Below are 8,229 nucleotides of genomic sequence, written 5' to 3'. Positions count from 1 at the left end.
CCACAAGTTTTTGTATATTGTGTTTTCATTATCATTCAGTTCAATAAATTTGTTGATTTGCTTTCATATTTCTTGGAATTAAGGCAATTGACAAAACAAAGAGCTGGTTCTTTGAAAAAGTAAACAAGATTGACAAACCACTGGCCAATTTGATCAAGCAAAAAAAGGAGAAACTCCAAATTAACAAAATTCAAAATGAAAAAGGAGAGATCACAACAGACATAAGTGAAATCAGCAGAATCATCAGGTCTTATTTCAAAAACCTCTACTCCACAAAACTGGAAAATGTGGAGGAGATGGATAAATTCCTGGACACATATCATCTACCAAAGCTAAATTCAGAGCAGATTAATCACCTCAATGAACCCATCACACTCATGGAGATTGAAAAAGTAATAAAAAGCCTCCCAAATAAGAAGAGTCCAGGACCAGATGGATTCCCAGCCGAATTTTATCAAACCTTCGTGGAAGAACTCAAACCAATCTTTCTAAAACTGTGCCACACAATTGAAGAACAGGGAAAGCTACCCAACTCCTTCTATGAAGCTAGTATCACCCTAATCCCAAAACCAGGCAGAGATGCCACAAGAAAAGAAAACTACCAGCCTTTTTCCCTAATGAACATAGATGCAAAGATCCTCAACAAAATACTCGCAAACCGAATCCAACAACACATCAAAAGCATTATCCACCTTGACCAAGTGGGATTTATCCCAGGAACACAAGGGTGGTTCAACATACGAAAATCTGTCAATGTAATACACCACATAAACAAGCTTAAACATAAAAACCACATGATCATTTTGATAGATGCAGAAAAGGCCTTTGACAAGATACAACATCACTTCATGATCAAAACATTGGAGAGAATTGGCATGTCCAGTTCACATCTTAACATAATAAAGGCAATATACAAAGCTCCAAAGGCTCAAATAATACTTAATGGAGAGAGACTGGAGGAATTTCCATTGAGATCAGGAACAAGACAGGGTTGTCCTCTCTCACCTCTGCTTTTCAATATAGTTCTGGAAGTCCTAGCCCAAGCAATAAGACAGGAGAAGGAAATAAAAGGGATACAATTTGGAAAGGAAGAAGTTAAGTTAGCTCTATTCACTGATGACATGATTGTATATGTAAGAGACCCGAGAGACTCCATCCCAAAACTCCTGAAGGTGATTAACTCCTATAGCAAAGTATCAGGATACATAATCAATGCACAAAAATCGGTAGCATTTCTGTATGCAAATGACAAAGATATAGAAAAAGAAATAAAGGACATAGTCCCATTTTCAATAGCAACAAAAAAAATAAAATACCTTGGAATAATGTTAACCAAGGAAGTAAAAGGTCTATACAATGAAAATATAAAAACTCTCAAAAAAGAAATTGAGGAGGACTTAAGAAGATGGAAAGACCTCCCATACTCCTGGATAGGCAGAATTAACATTGTGAAGATGACAATCCTACCAAAGGCAATATATAGATTTAACACAATTCCAATTAAAATCCCTACAGTGTTCTTCACAGAGATAGAAAAAATGATCTCAAATTTCATATGGAAAGGCAGAAGGCCTTGCATATCCAAACATATCCTCAGCAAAAGAAATACCTCTGGTGGCATCACCATTTCTGATCTAAAGCTATACTACAAAGCCATAGTAATAAAAACAGCATGGTACTGGCATAAAAACAGGAGTATAGACCAATGGAATAGACTTGAGGACCCGGATTTTGGGTCAAGCAACTATAGCTACTTGATATTCAACAAAGGACCAAACAATATAGGCTGGAATAAAGATAGCATCTTCAACAAATGGTTCTGGACAAACTGGATAACCACATGCAGGAAACTAAAACTTGATCCACACATTTCACCATGCACTACACTCAAATACAAATGGATCAAAGACCTCAACATAAGACCAGAAACTCAAATACTACTGGAAGAAAATTTAGGAAGTACTTTCCATGATATAGGGATGGAAAAAGACTTCCTGAACAAAACCCCATTCATTGTTTAATAGAAAGTTTTTCTTTGTCCAGAAGTTGGTGTGTTTTCTGTTGTTACTGTTGTTGGCTTCTAATTTTAATGCATTGTGGTGGGATAGGGAATTATGTGAAATTTTCTGAATTTGTAGGGATAATCTACATGCCCTAATATATGGTCTATTTTTAGAAGGTCTCATAAGCAGCTGAGTAAAATGTTTATTCAGTAGAATTAAGGTGGAATGTTCTGTAGAAGTCTGTTAAGTTCACTTGATGTATGTTTGGCTTCATTTTTTCTATTTATTTCCTGCTTAGATAATTTGTATATTGATGATACCAAGGCATTAAAGTCTACTACTATCATTGTATTGGAATTTATATCTATTTTGTGGTCTATTTTGCTTTATAAAATTAAGTACCCTTGTGTTTGGTACATATAAGTTAATGATGGTAGTATATTGTTGATTTATTCCTTTAATGAGTATGAATGGCCTTCTTTATCTTTTTTGATTACTTTTGGTTTAAAATATTTTTTGTCAGAAATCAGTACAGCAATTCCTGGTTGTTTCTTTTTTCTATTTGCTTAGAATATCTTTTTCTACCCTTTCACCCTAAGGTGGTATGTATTTTTAACTGTAAAATGGGTTTATTGTAACTATTAAATGGATGTATACAGCTTTCTGATCCAGCCTGTTAACATGTGTATTTTTATTGGGGAGTTGAGCCCATTAATATTCAGTTATATAATAGTGAGTTAATAGTCAATCCCTGTCATGTTGAAGGTTCTGTGGAATTTGGTGTTTCCTTGGACTTTGCACGCTTTTATGTCCATTATAGTTTTGATTGTTTCTTTTCCTCTCCTTATGTGCATGTTGATTCATCTCCTGAGTGTGGAGTACTACATGAAGTATTCTCCATAGAGTTGGCTTGGTGTTCATGTAATCATAAAATTGGTTTATGTTGTGAAAGGTTTTGTTTTACCTTCTATTATGAGAGATAAATTTGCTGGGTATACTATTTTAGGTTGGAAGCTGTGTTTTTTTTAGCTTTTGAAATACTCTCTTCTGGCTTTAAGAATTTCCATTGAAAGACATAAGGTAATTCTGGTGGACTTACTTCTGTATATAATGAGATTTTTTTCTCTTACTGGTTTTAGTACTCTCCTTGTTTTCTATGCCTAGTGGTTTGATTGTTATTGTAAGGTTGGGAAAATTGCTTCAGTAATTTTGTTGAAGATATTCTCTATGCCCTTGGCCTTTATTTGTTCCCCTTCTTCTATACCTAAGATCCGAATACTTGGTCTTTTTGAAGGTGTTCCTAATTTCCCTCATATTCTCTTTGTGCATTTTTTTTTTTTTGAAGTTGACAGTGTTTTTTGAGTTCTGATCTTTTTCTTCTGTCTTGTCCTGGATTTCCAAAATTCTGTCCTACATGTGGTCAATTCTGTTGGGGAAGCTTTCTTGGGAGCCTTTAAAGAAGTTTACTACATTATGTTTTCTGTTATATTTGACTTCACCAGTTCCATCTTTTGCTTGAATTCTGTTTTCATTTGATCTTTTTATTGTCTCTTGGAATTCATTCCTACATTTGGATATGTTGTCTTTGAACTTGTCCCATTGACCTAGTAACTCATTTATTTCTTGATTCTCTTAAATTCCTTTGGCCTTATGATGATCTCTTTTTGAGTGTCATCAATTTCATTAAGCCATCTGTTGAATACAATTCCATGTTGCTGGGATGAACATTCAAATTTGGTATACTTTATGGAAGAAAAGGATTTGTTTCAAGCATACAGATCCAGAAAGAAGTTCAATCAGTGGTAGACGAAACTGTTGCCATACATCCAAGTGAAAGAAACAACCAAACAGTCCATGAAAACCAAAAACAACAGCCCAAATGATCAGCAAGCAGCAGGGACCCCACCTGAGGTCAGACTTACACTTTTGGGCTGGAATTCACTTCCATTCCCAGTGACATCCTAGTGCTGGATTATAGGATCCACCCCCTAGTACACCTCCTCCAGCCAAGCAGCTGGAGACCCAAGTTACAAGCTTTAATTAAACATCTATGTCTATGGGGGATATACATTCAAGCTACCCCACCAAAAATGGGGTACTATTTCATGATTCTCTGGTCTCCTTCAGCCATACATTGAGGTGTTCTGGTTGATTATCTTCTATTTCCTTCATCTATCCTTTTAGTTCATTTTGTTGCATTTCTTCCTCTTCATTGAGACATATTTTGATTTGAAATTTGAAAAAAAATGCCAATTTACTTCTACTTCCTTCAGCCATTGGAGTTCCTGTTACTCTTTTTCCAGCTTGTTCCCATTTTTTTTAAAAATATTTTATATTCATTTATTTATTTACAAGCAGAAAGAGAGAGAAGAAAGACTGAGAGAATTGGTACATCAGGGCCTCTAGCCATTGCAAATGATCTCCAGACCCATGCCTCACTTTTTTTTTTTAATTTAATTTATTAGTTTTCATTTCAGTGAATACAGGCAGTTTGGTACCATTATTTAGGCTCATCTGTGATCTACCCCCCTCCCATTAGACCCTCCTTGTTAATGAAAATGGGTCGTGCATTGTGGAGATAGCCCCCAGTTATTAGTATGATAAATGTCTCTGCAAATCATGACCCAACATGTAACTCTGACATTCTTTCCGCCCCCTCTTCCGCAAGATTTCCCTGAGCCATGTTGGGTTCATTTTTGGTCTGCTTCAGTGCTGAGGTGTTGGGGACCTCTGAGGCTTTGGCTCTCTGATTTGGTAGGAGTTGATTTTTCTCTGCGTTGATCTCCTTCCCCTTTGTGCTGGTATCCAGTTCACAGGAAAACATCACCCTTGCTTATTTCACCAGTTGTCCTTAGTTTCAGTTGGGCCCCTTTTGAGGTATGTTGGGGCAGCTCTCTTCTTAGGATCTGCATCTATCTGGAAAAGAGAAGCAGATTCTCCAACGGAGAGTAAGTTAGCACCCGGAAAATTGAGATAACACTTACTTTTTTGATAGACAGTTTGATAGGTGTAGGCCCTCTTATACCCCGTGATTGATGAGTGGACTTGTGTTTGGGTGTGGTTCTGACTTGTTTCCCAGCTCCAGCTAAGGGTCTAGTACCACTGAGTGGATCAGTTAGCCAAATCAAGAGCAATTGATTCCTCACCATGGCTGTGTACCACTATTGCACTTGTGTGGGCATCACATCCGGTTATTTGTTGCTAATTAGGTTAAAAAATGTGTTGCTTGGACAGATCTTGGTCATTTCCCCCAGTCGCCTATGTAGCGCCATCTGGCACTAGACACGCTGCCTGTCTGGGGACTGACTCTCTCCTGGCTTCCAGCCATGTCATTCCATTTTACGCGTCAGCTGTGTATGGAGTCTTCAGCAATAGGGTCTTATCACTGGCCTTTGGTGGGTCATCAAGTACTCTGACAGAAGTCTGTCATTGTTTTGGGAAACCTTGTAGGTTTTTCTGATCAAAAGCTCATTGTGGATGGTAGGCCCAAGCTGGAGGTGGGGGTTACAGGTCAGTGTCCACTAAGAAATTGAGGAAAAAGCTAACTAAGATACAAGAGTTAGAGAGGAGAGAGATAGAGGGGAGAGGGGGAGAGGGAGGGAGGGAAGATGTAGGAGATTTAGGTCAGTCTTGATCCTACCCTCTCCAGTGTCTTGTGGTTCAGGTGTTTCCTGTAAGGGTCTAGTGAAGGTTCAGCCATTTGGTCTGTCTTTTAGGAAGTAGAATTTTATGGTACCATTGCCGTTTGGGTCCAGATTACTGTTTTCCACTCTTTGATGGTACTATTGTCTAGTCCATGAGGTGCTTGCTGGGTATGTAAGGCATCTTGGGCAGATTCAGTTTAGGTGTGGCAGATGAGTGAGACTATGTGTCGATTTTTTTTCTGTGATTGGGTAAGTTCGCTGAGAATGATCTGTTCCAGGTTCAAACATTTTTCCTCAAATTTCTTTATGTCGTTTTTTCTTACTGCTGTATAGAATTCCATTGTGTAGATATACCACATCTTTGTTATCCATTCTTCTAATGATGGACATCTGGGTTGATTCCAGCTTTTAGCTATTACGAATTGAGCTGCTACAAACATGGTTGAGCAAATCACTCTGGCTTTTGGTTTGAAGGTTTTAGGGTACATGCCCAGTAATGGTATAACTGGGTCTGTTGGTATTTCTATAGTCAGCTTTTTCAGGAGTCTCCATATTGCTTTCCAAAGTGGTTGTACCATCCTGCATTCCCACCAACAGTGAATGAGTGTCCCTGCTTCTCCACATCCTCGCCAGCATTTATTTTCATTTGACCTTTTGATGTTGGCCATCCTTATTGGGGTAAGGTGGAATCTCATCGTTGTTTTAATTTGCATTTCTCTGATGATTAGGGATGATGAACATTTTCTTAGGTGTGTGTTTCCCATTTGTATTTCTTCCTCTGTGAATTGCCTGTTTAACTCTGTGCCCCATTTTGTGAGTGGGGTATTTGTCTTCTTATTGTTTAGACTTTTGAGTTCTTTGTAAATTCTAGAGATAAGGCCTCTATCAGTTGGATAACCTACAAATATTTTCTCCCATTCTGTGGGTATTCTATTGGCTTTGCTTATTATATGCTTGTCTGTAAAGAAACTCTTCAGCTTCATATGATCCCAATGATTGAGTGACTGTTTAAGAACTTGAGCCACTGGGGTTTTATTCAGGAAGTCTTTTTCCATTCCTATATCATGGAAGGTACTTACTAAATTTTCTTCCAGTAGTTTTTGAGTTTCTGGTCTTATGTTGAGGTCTTTGATCCATTTGTATTTGAGTGTAGTGCATGGTGAAATGTGTGGATCAAGTTTTAGTTTCCTGCATGTGGTTATCCAGTTTGTCCAGCACCATTTGTTGAAGATGCTATCTTTTTTCCAGTCTATATTGTTTGGGCCTTTGTCGAATATCAAGTAGCTATAGTTGCTTGGCCCAAAATCCGGGTCCTCAAGTCTATTCCATTGGTCTATACTCCTGTTTTTATGCCAGTACCATGCTGTTTTTATTACTATGGCTTTGTAGTATAACTTTATATCGGGTATGGTGATGCCACCAGAGGTATTTCTTTTGCTGAGGATATGTTTGGATATGCGAGGCCTTCTGCCTTTCGATATGAAATTTGAGATCATTTTTTCTATGTCTGTGAAGAACACTGTAGGGATTTTAATTGGAATTGCGTTAAATCTATATATTGCCTTTGGTAAGATTGTCATCTTCACAATGTTAATTCTGCCTATCCAGGAGCATGGGAGGTCTTTCCATTGTTTCAAGTCCTCCTCAATTTCTTTTTTGAGAGTTTTTATATTTTCGTTGTATAGATCTTTTACTTACTTGGTTAACGTTATTCCAAGGTATTTTATTTTTTTTGTTGCTATTGAAAATGGGACTATGTCCTTTATTTCTTTTTCTGTGTCTTTGTCATTTGCATACAGAAATGCTTCCGATTTTTGTGCATTGATTTTGTATCCTGCTACTTTGCTATAGGAGTTAATCACCTTCAGGAGTTTTGGGATGGAGTCTCTCGGGTCTCTTACATATACAATCATGTCATCGGCGAATAGCGCTAACTTAACTTCTTCCTTTCCAAATTGTATCCCTTTTATTTCCTTCTCCTGCCTTATTGCTTGGGCTAGGACTTCCAGAACTATATTGAAAAGCAGAGGTGAGAGAGGACATCCCTGTCTTGTTCCTGAACTCAATGGGAATTCCTCCAGTCTCTCTCCATTAAGTATTATTTGGGCCTTTGTAGCTTTGTATATTGCCTTTATTATATTAAGATGTGAACCAGCCATGCCTATTCTCTCCAATGTTTTGATCATGAAGTGATGTTGTATCTTGTCGAAGGCCTTTTCTGCATCTATCAAAATGATCATGTGATTTTTATGTTTAAGCTTGTTTATGTGGTGAATTACATTGACAGATTTTCATATGTTGAACCACCCTTGTGTTCCTGGGATAAATCCCACTTGGTCAAGGTGGATAATGCTTTTGATGTGTTGTTGGATTCGGTTTGCGAGAATTTTGTTGAGGATCTTTGCGTCTATGCTCATTAGGGAAATAGGCCGATAGTTTTCTTTTCTTGTGGCATCTCTGCCTGGTTTTGGGATTAGGGTGATACTAGCTTCATAGAAGGAGTTGGGTAGTTTTCCCTGTTCTTCAATTGTGTGGCGCAGTTTTAGGAAGATTGGTTTGAGTTCTTCCATGAAGGTTTGATA

This window comes from Jaculus jaculus, chromosome 13, assembly GCF_020740685.1.
Source record: "Jaculus jaculus isolate mJacJac1 chromosome 13, mJacJac1.mat.Y.cur, whole genome shotgun sequence".
NCBI lineage: Eukaryota > Metazoa > Chordata > Mammalia > Rodentia > Dipodidae > Jaculus > Jaculus jaculus.
Note: the sequence above shows the minus strand (reverse complement) of the source record.